At 45.0% G+C, this 16,233-nt stretch overlaps 1 protein-coding gene across 1 annotated transcript in view; it reads left to right on the forward strand.

The window, feature by feature from the left end:
• Window positions 1-16,233, forward strand: part of FBXL7 (F-box and leucine rich repeat protein 7) — a 375,455-nt gene that overhangs the window by 25,537 nt on the left and 333,685 nt on the right. The window lies entirely within an intron of this gene.

Here is a 16,233-nt window from a genome sequence, read left to right on the forward strand (position 1 = left end):
GTTATTTTTAGAAAATTCAAGTAAAGGCTGGTATCTTCAGGGGGTAAACTGGCGATGCCGTACCCCCCTCTCCCATGTCTTACGCAGCATAATTGCATTGATAGGAGTGGGGGAGGTAGAGTAATTGGCTTGTGCTCTATCATAGGACAGAAATCAGCAGATTCAAGTTGACATTGAAAGTCAAGTTTTCAAGAAATTACTGGCATTCATGAGCTCAGAATATTAATGGCAAATGTGCTTAGGGAACCTGATACTCTCTCTTCCATGCATCCTGGCAGAGTCCGCTATTTAAATCTATTTAAATGCATCTACTCTGATTATGAAAGGCCCCACACAGGCCAGTGTGCACTTGGAGGGGCCGGTGGGGAGCAGTGGGTCAGTGACATTGTGTTGGTACGGTTCCAGCTCAAATGTGGGGGAAATCATTTTGTTTGCTTACTTGCGGGTTTACACAAACTCACAAAGCCTGTTGGGGTAATTCCCCTGTACAGATTTAGAGACGGCTTATATTAGAAGAGCCAGTAAAAAAACGTCAATGGAGAAGAAAATGAAAATGTATTCTTACGAGTGGCAGACAGAAGAAAAAATTCTAGAGGATAAACAGAAGGAAAAAGAGCACCCACTTTTTATTAGCTTACAGAACTAAAATGATTTGCAGATGTTCAGCTCAGCGTTTCACATAAAACATACTTATATACCTGGGCTTTTTTCCCCCTCACTTATTTTAATAGCTGAAGCATCTTTCTCTTGCGAACGATTTATTCTAATGGCAATAAAAATGCAACAGCCCTACCTCATTATGCCCAATAGCAAGAGAACTTCCGTGGCGTCTTAGCTTGCCTTGTTGGATTGTGCCCCGGTGACTGACAGCAGCCACATCTAACCAGACCGTCCGATGAGTGAGGTGGTAAATAGGGAGCCACAGCAGGATAGCACAGCTTTTGAGGTGGGACTCCGCTTTCGCGTTTCTCCTCACCTGCCCACAAACATAACGTTCAGAGCAAGGAGGTCAGGATCTCCTTGGGTTTCCCAGAAGGGCTTTCCGGAACAGAGTAATTCTTCCCAGTCTACATAATATCTTGTTTATTCGCTACCTCTTTTTAAGTTGAGCATGAGTCATCTGTCAGTTTACCATTTGGGCTGTGATCGTTTATCTTCAGTAAAAGCTTCTATGGATAAGGCAGACAGACTGAGGATGCTTGGTACCCTGGGAGAGAGATTTCAGTGGATAGTCTGCCTCATTGCTTCATTCCGGGGGTGGGCCGATGCCTCTCTTATAGTTCATCAGCCCGTCTCGGTGCCTTCCTGAAAAGAGGTCATTTTTCCAACATACATGTTCCTAGGCTTTCTTTGGCAAATGGAAGGATACTATGTAAATAATATTTTGATTGCTTTACAAAACACTGGCCTTCTGCATCTAACTGAAAGTTATTCTTTTTTAAGTTTGTCTTAAAAAGTAAACAGTACTGTTCCTAATAAGGGTCCTTCATTTTACTGCATCTAGGAGTTCTCAGAAAATACAGAGTTGGGTGAAAGCCTGACTTTCTTTTTCAGAGTGACTTGATAATCCGTTTTGTTTCCCTGGACTAATGTGCAAATAACACACCGTGTGGGTTGGCCACGATCGCTAGAATAGACTATGGGAGAACCAGTTTGGGGAGACGAAAAGTCCCAAATAGAGCACTTTGCCTTGATGGACGGGAATGATGACATCAAAACGCTCATGAATCAGGGTCAATGTTTACTTTCTGTTTGCCCTTCTAAACAAATACTTAACTGAAAGAACCCTTTTAGAAATAAAATGCCCAAATTACATTTCACTGATTGGTGATATAGTCCTCTTATAGGGCAATTTGTTCCTGTAAAGCAAAATTTTAAATTTACTTTTATCTTTTACTAAGCTGCCTTACTTCTTGGAATCTGACCTATAGGAAAACTTACTGGTTTGTTTCAACCATGTAGGACTAAGTCCCAATGTCTCCTCCTAGATTAAAAGTTTGTGCAACCCAGTCTCACCTCCCAAGGGGTAATTTCCTGCCTGCCCCTCAGATCCCCTGTCCTCCAACCCACTGCCAGGGAGGCCAGCCAGCCCTCAGTGGATGTCCCAGGCTCCAGGTGTAATTATGTGCAGTGGCAGGAGAAAAAGAATGAAGGTACAAGGTACCTTCCCTAAGGTTCATTGAGCTGTAAGATTTTTATCTGATTTACTCTCTTTCTCTCTGTGTCTGCATGTGTGCATGAGCCCACATGCTTATGTGCCCACATGTGAGTATGAACCTACATACGGATTTCTTCTGGCTGAACCATTTGCAGATCCGTCAAAGATAAAATGACCTCTCACTCCCCATACTCCAGTGCAAATCCCTTAGGAATAAAGATGTTCTCTTATGTAATCTCAGTACCAATATCCCATCCAATATAGTCTGTATTCAAATCTAGAGGATTTTTTCCCCCAAATTTAATTGTGTGTTCGAATATAGGAAATAGTCATATGATTCCTAAGTTAAAACTGTGTATATAAAAAGGTACAGTCAGAGAAGCTTTGACCCCATCTCCATTCCCTTATCCCCTCCGCCTGTGCCCACTCATACCTGTAGAAAACCATTTTATCCCTTTCTAGTTTACCTGTCCTCTGTTTCTTTTTATAGAGTGAATGTGTGAGTGTGGGTTTTCTTTCTCCTTTCTTACTTACACAAAGGGCAGCATGCTGTATATACTCTAGATAGAGCTTTCTTTTTTTTTTTCTTTCCTTTTTTTTTTTTTTTTTTTTTGCATAATCATCTATGCTGGTTTATTGCTCCCTATAGGTTCCAAGTGATCTTTCTCTAAGCAAGGTTCCATTAGTTGACAGATTTTACTCTTTAAGAAACTTTAAGAAATCATATAATTGAATTACACGTCAGAATTGATACATCTTTATACTTAATGCCTTTGGTGTGTGTGTGTGTGTGTGTGTGTATTAAAGAAAAAATAGCAATTCTTTTAAGTAACTTCAATTAATAATGTAACAGTCTGAGGGGCGCCTGGTGGCTCAGTCATTAGGTGTCTGCTTTCAGCTCAGGTCACCATCCCAGGTTTCTGAGATCCAGGCCCGCATTGGGCTCCCTTTTTGGTGGGAAGCCTGCTTCTCCCTCTCACTTTCTCCCTGCTTGTGTTCCCCTCTTTTGCTGTGTATTTTTCTGTCAAATAAATACGGTCTTTAAAAAAGTAATAATATAGCGGTATGATTCTTCATATATTTCCAAATGACTTTCATGCAGATTTTTTCATTTGCTTTTCATATACCTCTGTGGCATTAAGTGTGAGAATGTGCACACCTCTGCATTTTCTTGATTATCCCATTTTATGTGATTAACAAATTGAGGTCCAAAAGGTATAGGAGACCTTTCTGCCATCACCCATCAGACTTTGTGATGAACGTTCTTCCACAGCCTTGCAATGACAAATCACTTTTAGTCACAATTTTGACACATTCCATAATTTAATATTTTTTCCCAATATAATTACTGTAATCTCCTGGTAGGGGGTATACGATCATGTATTCCATACACTCAAAAGTAGAGCTGTCATTCTTTTGGAACAATTTCAACATTTGTGAAGAGCCAGAAATTCCCAATTCCTAATTTTATATTTCCTGAATCATAAGTGACCCTTTGTGACATTCATGGACATGGAGCAGAGAGATAAATTTCAGAATCCGTATGACCTTATGCATATTTTGATTGAGACAAATCTGAAATGTTCCAACTTGAAATTCACTTCCTGCTTTTTGAATCGTAAGGTGTACACGAAAATGAGAACAAGACCACTCTGTTTAATTGTAAGGTCCCATGGTTTTTATGCCCCTTTGTGCAAACAGAAATGGTGATTTGCTTTCAGAATATGGAAGAACTGGTTTCCTGAGCTGGAACAGGTTGGAGCATCAGCACAGTGAGTGCAGTGATCTCCCAGCTGCCCTTTTCACGCTGAAGAAAAATTTGAGGTTCCTGAGCAGTAAAAGTCTAAATATAGGTTTAATGGATGTCTGTTTGTGAATAAGACAGAGGGGAGTTGGCCTTGGAAGAAAGTCACTTTCTTCCAGTGTTTCCAAAATCAAATCAGCAGCCCCAATTTAGTCCAATAACCATATATACTGTTTCTAATATATAACAGGCTTCAAGCTCGGCATTGGGGATAAACTGTGAATAAAGCACATTCTCTGCTTTTGAGACTAGTCTAGCAGGGGCCGCGTCGTTTAGTCAGGTCTGTACCTTCATGATACTGGAAACGTGTGGGGAGAAAGCGTGGGTGGGTCAGTCAGTGAGCATTCGATAAGCAGAGTCTAGTTCTCGGTCCCATGCACAGAAGGGTAACCAAGGAAGCAGGGTCGAGCTCATGGAAAGGGCTGTTGGGCCAATGAGCCGTGGATGGGATATCTCTTTCTTCTAAAGTCTTCCAACTGTTCTGAAATGCTTCCCAAGTCTAAATGGGACTAGGAACTAAATGCACTGGCTCTGCCAGATTTGCATTTGCTGTGTCCTCTGTCAGCAATTAGACTGCCCTCGTTTAGTCACCCGTTCTCCTCGCCTATTTTAGTAGGTCAAGGGAACCCCAGATGAGCACTCACCCAAAAAAACACTTAAGTGCTTATATATGACAAAGTGTCCTTTTAAGAATTAATAATTTCATAGCCCATTTTAAAAAAGATTTGATTTATTTATTTGACGAGAGAGAAAGAAATCACAAGTAGGCAGAGAGGCAGGCAGAGAGAGAGGTGGAAGTGGGCTCCCTGCTGAGCAGAGTGTCTGATGCGGGGCTCGATCCCAGGACCCTGAGATCATGACCTGAGCCGAAGGCAGCAGCTTAACCCACTGAGCCACCCAGGCACCCCATAGCCCATTTTTGAAAATTATCGTTTTCATTGGTTTGCTTTTGCAGTTGCTTCTAGTATTTAGTGTGTCATTAAGACATCTGATAATGCCAGCTCAGACAATTTTTTGGTGTAACATCTGCAATACACACCTGCATACGTGTGCATGTGTGCACGCACACACACACACACACACACACACACACACCATCCTTCCACATATACCTTAAATGCCATCAAAGAAAGAAAGATACATTGTATTTACTTTGAAGTTTTGGAAGGGGGTCTTTTGTTTATGATTAATTTCAGAGTTGGATCTGGATGCAGAGTTTGCTTATGAGTAGGGAGATTAAATAGCCCTTCTGGGGTGTAGCCCTTCTAGTCTTGAACATTCATTGTGTCTCTTTATTGCTAAAGAGCACAACATAGTATCCTCTTAATTACCCAGCAGTTCGCCTTCCTCTGTGAAGCTTGAGAACTTCACCTTTGTTTGCCCTCATTATTTTAGCCCATCTTGTTTCTTATTTGTTAAATTTTTGGTTCAGGGTGGCATTATATATCCCCTTTAGTGTGCCATGGTAAAATCTGCTAAGACCTTACTATGAAGGACTATTGAAATTCATACAGAGGAGGACTGGGTCCTGGAGACCCAGCTCCTGTACTCTGTACACCTTTTGTCGGTAGAGTTGGTATCTCCCCATCCTACTGTTTCGGATCCATAGGACTACCTTAAAACCATTAGGAAAACTCAAGATTATTTCTCCTTATATTGCCCTCTCTGCTCAGGCTGCCCCCATATTTCCCATCACACGTGCACTCATCATCGCGGGTCAGGCACCAACCCTATTCATTACTAGCTTAGTTCACGAGCTTCTATTGAGAATGAGCCCTGGGCCAGACACTTCGCCAGCTCTCCTTCTCACTTAGCAGCAGACTATGTTTCATGAGCAGATACTAGTTTGCAATTTAGAAAGCGGAATGGGGGCCAATGGAATTATGAGACTGGAGACCATAGTAGCCGGGAGGTCAGCATGAACAAGACACAGAGCCCGTCCTGGATTCTGGACTCCGGCTATGGCTTCGCTGAGCAATCAGGGAACCCTCAAGGCAGGGTGATAAAGATCTTCAGCATACTGTGTCTTTTCATTTATGTTATCATCTCTTGTTTTTCTCCAGTTACTACCTCATATTTGGTGAGGACCTCAGGCACAGTTTTAACATGCCATTATTGGAAACTTACGCACACACAGAGATTAAATTGAGTAATAGCACTGTGGAAGGGGAACACTATATTTTCCTATAGACTGTCATGTTTTTCAACTGAACATTACTATTTTTTTGCTTCTTTCGATTTTTTAATGATTCTACCCTCAATTTCCCCCCTTACTTACTACTGACATAATTTATTGATTCCTCGCTGACAATGAACACATATCCATTGAATGGTAACATCTGGGATCATGATAGATACTCTAGGGATAAAATAAATATTGTTCTTAATATGTTTGGAGTCCAGATGTGAAGACAAAACTTGTAGTCACGAAATGCATAGAAAAAAACTGTCCAACAGAATGCACTGGTTATCAGTATCATGGCAATTGAAGGAAGGGGAAGATCCGTAAGGCCTGCAGGAATCGGAGGGATCTTGCAGAGTGGAGGGAGTCGAGCTGATCCTTGCATGTCGGGTAGAGTTTAGATCTGTACTACCCACCACTGACCTCTGTGGCGGACATAGAGCACTGTAAGTATCACCAACTTGAATTTCGACCTTCTGTAAGTGGAAAATACACACAGGATTTTGAAAAACGCTGTGTGAAAAAAAAGTCTAAAGCTGTCCTTAATATTCCTTAATATTTCATACTAATTAGATATTGACATCATAACACTATGGATATATTGCAATAAATAAAATATGTGAAAATTAATTTTACATTTTTTAGCTTTTAAAATACGGCTTCTAGAATATTTGAAGTTACATATAAGGCTCACAGCTTTGGCTTGCATTGTCTTTCTTTTGGGTCCATGCATATGTTAGATAGGAGGGGACGTTGTGAATTGGATGGGGTGGAGGGGAAGAGAAGGAGGGAGGCAGTGGAGTGGGTCTGTGGTATGAAGATATGGTCATGAATCAAGGTGAAAGGCAGAAGAAGGAAGCTTTATGAGCCCACTGTAGTTGACACACCGTGCTTGTTGCTAGAGTGGGGAATCCAGGCATAGACGTTCCCAGTGGGCGTGGTCTAACAGAATGGATGTGCCTTTGACTTGGAGAAGAGATTTGGGTCAGAGATCTGGATTTGACAGATGTCATTTTGCATTCAAAATTCCAGAGGGTGTCAGAGGTTGTCAGAAGGGTGAGGTATCTTGAAGTGGACCTTGAAGGCTTGGTTTATGAGCTCCTCCCAGAAGCTTTCCATCTGGTACCTTGTGACTTCTGTTGCACCTGTGATGTTTGTACTCTGGGGATGCATGTTTAAGGAAAGTGAAAAAAATGGATTACCTCTTGGGAAATATTCTCCCTTCATTTTAGTCCCTAAGGACTGGCAGGTAGTAAGCTGGTGTTTGGGGAGGAAATGCTGGCAGCTTCAAGCATAGGGTGTGCAGAGTAGAAATCCAGGAGAAATGAGCCAAGGACTGTCAGACAGCAGCAAAGTGGGGAGTGTTGATCTCTCTCTCTGGAGCTTCCCAGGTGAGATCTGAAACCAGCCCCTGTTCTCAGAGGATAGGGAGAGACCCAGGAAAGAGGCAGCCACTCCAGGTTGGTAAGTGACAGTTCTGTTAACCAAAAGGAACTCGAAGGTGAGGCTTGTCTTGGGCAGCAGCAAGACTAGTGAAGCCCCGCCCACCTGCCCACCCAATCTTTAAAGTGTATAAAGAGGCCCTAAATGGGCTCAGTCAGGTGTTCCTACCACATACCATCTCAGGGCTGAGTCATTGGAACAGCTTCTGGGAGTGAGAACAAGGCAAGGGGAACCCACATTCCAAGGACAGGGAGGAGCTATGAGGAACCTCCAGGTGTCTGGGGGCCAGCTCACAGATCAGTGGGCAGTTCTGTGCTTCTGATGACCTTCCCCAGGATAGGTGAGAAGTCAGGCATGCGAGCAGGTTCTCTGTCCTGGGCTGCTCAGGGCTCTGGAAGGATGGGTCTGGGGATGCTCCTGGTATGTGGGTTAGGGTGACGGATGCTGACAAATTAGGAAAGAACCTAGATCGGCATATTAGTTTCCTATTTAACCACGAAAGGATGCTGGGCATTCTTCTTCCATGGAGTCCACAATGGACTATCTGATGAGGCAGTCTGATATTTCATTAACTGATGTATTAGCTTATAATTTAGGAAGGGAAATTAGGAGTAACAGTGTAATGAGACTGAATGCCCCCTGGAGTTAATGAACTTGTTTAAAGGGTAAAACCAAGAACCTTTTGAACAGTGATGCTTTATTTGGAAAGCAAAAGTCTCCAAAGGTGAACGCCTTTGAGGGACAAAACTCATTTTGATGTCTGTGTTCTGAAATATACATTAAAAATTCATCCTAATCACTTCATTGACTTACCTCATTAACAAGAATAAAAGCGATAATAGCCAACATTCGTCAGGCAGGGCTCACAGATGCTAGTGGTGATGAGTGCTTTCCCACTGCTTATGTGGGTGCCTCGGTGGACGACCTGGGCCATTTTGCTTACCTTCTCCGATCTTCATCTCCTCACCTATATAAAATGGGTGCAAGAACTATACCTACCTTGTGTAGTTTGTTCAGATCACTAAATTAGTTAATACTTGGGAGACCCCCAGCACACTAAATAATTTCTAGGACATGGGACACCTGGGGGGCTCAGTCAGTTACACATTTCGACTCTTGATTTCAGCTCAGGTCATGATCAAAGGGTTATGAGATCAGGTTGTGCTGGACGTGGATCCTGCTTAAGATTCTCTCTCTCCCTCTGCTCCTCTTCTCCCATCCCCACACCCCACCATCCTCTCTCTCTCTTTAAAAAAAAAAAAAAAGAATTTCTAGGACATAGTAGGAGTTTGACACATGCTAGTCATTAGTTGTGGAATGCTTGCAGTTATCTTCTTGGCCCCTTTATAAAGAAGAAAAAATTATGTGTTAGAGAAGTAAAGTCAGAAGGTGGCAAGCAAGTTGTACAACCCATATTTAACCCAAGCTCAGCCCAAATCTCAAGCTTGTGCTAAACCACCCTGAATCCACAAACTATAGCGCGGGGGCCACGTCCTGCAGCTGTCTGTCTTTGCAAGTGCTGGAGCTAAGGATGTTTTTTTATGGATGGTCGCTATCCTTGAGTTGCCCGCAGAAACTTGGAACTCCAGTTAAGGACATGTTATCCCTATCCCACCTCCAAATAATTCCAAACTCTCATTAGTGCGCTTGCCGTGATTGCACTCCATTATTATTATTTTTTTTTCTTTAAAGATTTTATTTATTCATTTGACAAAGATCACAAGTAGGCAGAGAGGCAGGTAGAGAGAGAGGAAGGGAAGCAGGCTCCCTTCCGCGCAGAGAGCCCGATGCGGGGCTCGATCCCAGGACCCTGAGATCGTGACTTGAGCTGAAGGCAGAGGCTTTAACCCACTGAGCCCCCCAGGCACCCTGCACTCCGTTATTATTATTGTATTCTGGATTTCATGTATAAAAGACGTGGACGAGTGTTTCTCTCTTGTTGTATAAGGGCTCTCCTGGTCCTTTCTAGAAAGTGCTTGCTGGGTATTACTCCAACCCCCCTGTTGCCTGCATTGCTGTTAGCCGCTGGGGTGGTCCCTGTACGAGAAAGTTCAGAAAACCAGAGAGCTAGTCATTACAGAGAGGGTGCAGGGAACAGAAGCTGGGTTGCCAGGGAGGGTCAGGAAGGATGCTTCCAGAAGCAGGGATGCTTCATGTAACGCGTCTGCAGAGATTCAGATAGGAACCCATGCCCGGCGGGAGCTTCTGGGCAGAGGGGCCCAGGAGGCAGTGTTTCCGAAGATCTCTTGTCCTGGGGAGCATTGACTGAATCTGTCCAAATAGAAACATTCCCCCAGATTACACTTTTCTTTCCACCTCTCAGGGGTGCTCTAAATAAAAAATGTCCTCAAAAGATGTAAGCCTAGAAGCTTGGCAGGACTTCTCAAAAGCAACTTGAAGTATTTTTATTTTCCCTTGAAGGAGGCTTGGAAAACTCATTTACATCGCGAAGCCGTTGGGAGATGGCCTGGGATCAAACCGTGTCACAGATGGCTTCTGGGACGCGTTTCATGGGCTCTGGTAGCTGACATGGTGCTGTCGGGGGCACCGGTCCCATGGCGATGTGGATTTCGCCAAATAAAAACAGACCAAGGGGATGGAGTCCTGGGGCTCGCAGTCGAGGCCGGCCGGGAGCTGCCGAGACGTGGAGGCTGGCTCAGCCTCCGTGCACAGAAGCCGAGATAGACCCGCAGAGCCTGAATAACCTCCTGGCCAAGCTGCACCGTGGCCGGTGGCGGGGCGGAGGCCCCTCGGCTTCCTGCAAACTGTCTTGTCGACTTTGCCATCAAACCGCTTTAAACCATTTTGTTTCTGCAACTCGTGAACATGGAAAATACGCTCAGATCCCTTCGCGGTGACCCAGATTCTCCTGAACCCCTCCACAAAGATGCCCCGCCCTTCACTCCGGGCACTGGCTCCAGGGAACGAGACCCCTGTAACCTCCCGTGTCACCTGCACCCCCCACTTGAAGGGCACCCGCCCGCCATTTCTGACATCCCCTCTGCGAGCAGCTGCATCGGTTCAAGACTTAAACAGTAGCATACGAGCAAATGTTAAAATTTAAATCTGGGCTTTTGGCCATGCAAAACAGGGTGGGAGTTATTATTTTCTGCCAATTTTAAGTAAAATGAACATCCACTTTCTTGGATTGGGAGAACGAGGCAGAAAACCTCTTACCAGGACGCCCCCGCCTTTCATCTCCTGATGTTTGTGTTGTACTGAGCTCTGCCGCTGAATTGTCACGTTACAGCGGGACAAAGGCTTGATTAGAGAAAACACTCTGCTGCAGGCTTTGGTCTATTAGTTTGTGTTCATTTGCATGTCCCTCGCTTTCTCAGAACATGTACTTGACCCGGGAGCATCTGTGTTTCCATGGGACCCTTTTCTTTAGCTGTTAGGCACCAAAGTTTGAATAGCTTCCCTTTCAAGGCAGAAAGCCTCAGTGCCCTGCAAGCTTCTCCAGACAAAGCATGGGAACGCTGCATTCTTTCTGCATAATTCTACAACTGGTAGTAACACTAGGGGTCTGTCCTATATGCATTAGAGGGGATATTATAAAGAACAAGAATTTTGCTCTCTTGAACGGGGAAGGGATTTTAGCAAGCACAAGCATGAACCATTGCCCTCAGTAGTTAAATGGTTGCTCCGTGTCCCACTGTGCCATAGTGACAGAGAGGGGACCCAAGCTCCTGGCCAGGCTTAACGATGGATCTGTATCCAGTCCTTAAGATAGTTTTAACTTATTTTTTGATGGGGGATAAGTGTTGAGCCATGAAAAAAAAACTATTCAGGGTTTCTCTAAGGGAACTCATTTTTTTTTTTAAAGATTTTATTTATTTATTTGAAACAGAGAGAGATCACAAGTATGCAGAGAGGCAGGCATAGAGAGAGAGAGGAGAAAGCAGGCTCCCTGCTGAGCAGAGAGCCCGATGCGGGCCTCAATCCCAGGACCCTGAGATCATGACCTGAGCCGAAGGCAGAGGCTTAACCCACTGAGCTACCCAGGCGCCCTCTAAGGGAACTCATTTTGGGCCTGGGTGTTGTTTTTCTGGAGCGGAAGCTGGCGATCTCTTTTTACGCAGGTATGTGTCCACTCGTGTGTGTGTGTGTGTGTGTCTGAGTGCAAGCCTTGGGACTTCTGCTTTGGTCACAGGCAATGCTGCCAGAAGCGTGGGAGTCGGTTTCACTCCACACTTACCTCTCCAGCATGCATCCTCGTTTCTTTTGCTCCAAAGAGTCTCACTCCTTCCTGTTTCTCAGTATTCCCATCATCTTCATATCCTCTTGCCTATTTCAAGGTATCCCTTAGTCTTGGAGGAATCAATAGACATAAAATAACTCAAAAGGGAGGGAGGGGTAGTCGCTTCCATCTGTTGGAAGCCTTCCACTTGTCAGGTACTCAATCCACGGATTACCGAGTTTCATGCTCACGGAATCTGGGAGCCACTCATCATGGTAATTGCCTTTTTTTCCTCCAGGCACACTGCACTGGGCTCAGTGTCATCCTGTGGGTTTTGTTTATTATCCAGGTTAATTCCGTTAGCCGTCTCGTCGTTTGATGAACACCATTGGTCGCTTCCTCCTGTCCCAGTGGACAGTTGCATCCTTGGCGTATGACACAGCAGCCTCCCTGTCCTGCCTCTGCCTCCCCGCTTGGCCCATCCCCCTCTGTGCCAGTCCCTACCCACCGGTCCAGACAGGGGCCCTGTCCCTTCCCCACACCATCATCTCTCCCCCCACAGACTCTTGCATCCCCTTGTCTTCTCCTAAGACCATGGGTTGGTCTCATTGTCTCGCGCAGTTGTATCTCTGGTCTAGACTTTCCCACCAGGTCCCCACGCACACTCAGTGGACAGCTGAGCCGGAATGTCCATCTCCTCCTGATGATGTCAGACACCTTGTGTTGGTACCTCCTAGGTCATGCTCAGGATTTTTGCCTCTGTGTCTGGTCCTCTGGCCTGGACTGCTGAAGCAGCCTCCTTCCTGCTGCATCCACATCACTCCTACCCTCTCCAGTGCATCTTGCATACTGTGACCAGCATGAAATGACCTTCTCTCGCTACTGAAGACTAATCACTGATCTTGGAATACATATCTTAGAATAATGATCAAAATACTCATCGGGGCACACCCAGCCCCTGGTGTTTTGCCCCGGACTCTTTTTCAGCTTCATTGCCTGTTGGTTTCCCTTCTCCCTGCCACGTCCTCCCCAACCCTCACTTGTCTGTCTTCAACCACATTTACATGTTCCTTCTTCCGAGTCTGCAAATGAGGCTTTTTGCCTGGAAAGCTTTCCTTTTCCCTCCTCGCCTTGTTACTCTCTTCTCAGATTCTCAGACTTCCTCTTAAGCTGGGCCCCTTGCGTATATTTTCATTATATCATGTTCTTCCTTAGTTGGAACACTTACTGCACTTGTAATTTTATGTTTATTCTTATGATTGATTTATCTGTTAAGGCTTAACATCCTCTACTGTAAACTCCACAAAGGTAGGGATAGTTTCTGGAGTTCTCAACCATCTCTTTTCTCCATTATGTGGCTAGTGCTTGGCAAATGATAGACCCTTGATAAATCTTGAACAAATGCATAAATCCCCACTTTACAGATGAGGAAACTGAGGCTTATGGAGATTAATTGTCAGCTTACTCAAATTTCTTAGGTACACATTGTATTGTAGGTACAGAGTTCCCCACCAATTAGTCAAAGCAAAGGGGAAAGAGGACACAGGGTAATTATGTAGAATGTAAGTGCAGGACTTGAGCCAAGAAGAGAAACCTATCAGCAACAGAGTCTGGTACACTTGTCTGTGTCTGTCCTGTCCCTGTTGTCATGCTCTGTCTCTCCCATCAGCGTGTGGGCATCTCATCCTCCCTCCTCTTTGTTCCTCCGCACTGTTCAGCCCCCATTATCATCCACATCCAGGATCCGAGGCCACTGGACAACTAAGGCACACTGAAAAATGGGAAAGTCATGTTCCAGTTAGGTTCCTGGGGGAGAAATCAAATCAATAGTCTTGCTTCTGAATCATTTCTGCGTCTTAGGGGTCCAGCCCAGATCCACTTGATTTGCGCTCTGCTCTGGGTAGACCTGGTTCCGGTCCTGATGATAGGCTGGAGGAGCGATGGGTGGGTGTGGGCGGGCACCCTCAGAAGCACCCTCCACCATCTTCCATCCTCCTCCGATGGCGGAATGAAACGCAAACTCTACCATCTTCGCATTCTGCCACTCATGTTATTCCAACTGAAGCAGATCGTGTCTGATTGGTTAGTGAACCTGTAGATCCTCGGTGACACTGGTGCTTGGGTACGTGGTAGTCGTCTCTACCAATTGTGAGCGCCAGGCATCTTACGTGCATTGAAATCTTTTCTCTCGCCAGACTTCCAACAGCCCAGCGAGGGCTAGGCACTGCTCTTCAAGCCTTTTGTTGGGTGAGGAAACCGAGAATAAGAGAAGCTAGGTAGTTGGAAGAAAAGCATGGCCCTCGAAATTTTGTGCTTGCGAGCGGAATCTGACACACGCTGCTCTCGGAGATCGGGGACGCCTGGGACGTGCCGTGCGGACCAGCAGCGCCAGCCTCACCCGGATGCTTGTTAGAAATGCAGAGCCTCAGGCCGGATCCCGGCAGGGCTGGGCCCGATCGGCCTGTTCGCGGACCCGTAGCGGATCGGTGGCGTGCTCAGGTTTAGCACGTGGTTTAGAACCAGAATGCTGGTTTAGATTTCCTAAACCGGTTAGAATCCCCTCGGCCCGATGCTCCCTTTGCGATGACCGAGACTGTCCCTGCAGAAGGTGGGAACCGCCGCACGTGGCCTGCTTTGCTCCTCTGCTGGTGGCGGCGTTTCTGCCGGGAAGGTACAGGAACCAATATCAGGTGCCTGGTGGGCATTCTTGAAAGGCGAGTTCGATCAATTAAGTACTTCGGACCAAAATCAATCAATCAATCAATCAATCAGTCAATCCAAAACAAAACAGACTCACACCGTGAAATCTATCATCCCCAGTAAAAACAAGTATTGTTTGCTCCTTTCCCCTAGACTAGATAAGCCTCTGAGTGATTGGGCAGTGAAGGTATTTCCAAAGTACATGCTCCTCACATTCTCGCTCTGAAGGGTGCCACTCCTGTGTTCCCCAAATTTAATTTATAATTATCCAAATTTATCCAATTTAATTTATTCATCCAAATTTAACTTATAATCAACAAAATTTCACTAATTCTTCCTAAAGTTAACACATACATGCACACACATGCCCATACCCCACAGATCATCCAACCCAAGCACAAAAACCACATCTTCAATTGGGCTATGGAGGCCTCCTGCGTTTCTCAGAAATCGAAGGCCTGTGTTGACGGCCTGGTGATATGGCCAAAGGACAGCTCTGGAATGGAGTAGACCGTGTGGGAAGCAGAAGTCAAAGCTGTGTAGCTTTTAGGGTAGCTTCCCCGTCAAGTGAGTCTGGCTCAGAGTCTCCCCCACAGGGGCTGTCGTGGGGAGCTCACCGGGCATCCCCGGTTGGGCAGCTGCTGGCATGGGTTTAGCGGCCCGATGGCAGCCTGGTTGAGGGTAGAGTCTTTTGTGAGCTCGGGCTTTCCCCACAGATGCGGTTGCTGTCGCAGATTGTTGTGTTCAGGAGGCAGAGCCTGTGCCCTTTTTTTATCAGGAAGAAAATAGTCCAAGAACGGGCCCCTCCCCTGCTTTCTTTATGGTTCATTGGGCAGAGCGTGTCACAGCCCTGGGATGAGGGCTCTCTCCCGGGTACCTGAGTAAAATCGGAGATGGGTTAGCAGAGAAGGCAGACGGATGGACACACAGCAGTGCCCACAGAACGGGAGATGCCTTTTTACTTGATAGAAAAATAAGGCATAACCTCTAGGTCTATGAGTTAAGTTTCTCCAGAGAAGCAGAACCAATAATAAGCTATGTATATATAATATATGGAAAATTTTATGTTACATGTATTTTACCAAAATTTTAAATATGTGTGTGTGTATGCATATGTGTGTGTGTGTGTATTCATTCATTCATTCATTCATTCATTCATTCTATTGTTTCTATTTCTCTGGAAAACCCCAATAGGCTTAGAGATTATACCCTATTTTTGTAATAGGATACGTAATATAATGAGATTTCTTATGAGGAATTGGCTCAGAATTATAGAGGCTGAGAAGTTCCAGGATGTGTAGTCAGCAAGCTGGAGAACCAAAAGCGTTGGTATAATGAGTCTGAGTCCAAAGGCCTAAGAACCAGGAGAGCCAGGAGTACAAGTACCTTTCTGAGGGGAGAAGGCTAATGTCCTAGCTTCACATTTTTGTTCTCTTCAGGCCCTCAGATGTTTGGACAATGCCCCCCCACACTGGGGAGGGTTGCCGTCTCTACTCAGTCTATCAATCCAATTGCTACTCTCTTCCAGAAATACTTTCATAGACACATTCAAAAATAATATGTAACCAAGTATCTGGACATCCTCTGACAAGTCAAGTTTTTGACACATAAAATGAACCATCACGCTAGAATTGGGATGAATCAAAATAGTGGAATATGAAGGATAATAAATGGTATGTTTATTTTTTGTTACAAGATAGATGCATCTGAATGCTTGGAAAAATTATTTTATATTTCATTCAGTCAAATTTTTAGATTCCTCTCTA

Source organism: Lutra lutra, chromosome 5 (assembly GCF_902655055.1).
Source record: "Lutra lutra chromosome 5, mLutLut1.2, whole genome shotgun sequence".
Classification (NCBI taxonomy): domain Eukaryota; kingdom Metazoa; phylum Chordata; class Mammalia; order Carnivora; family Mustelidae; genus Lutra; species Lutra lutra.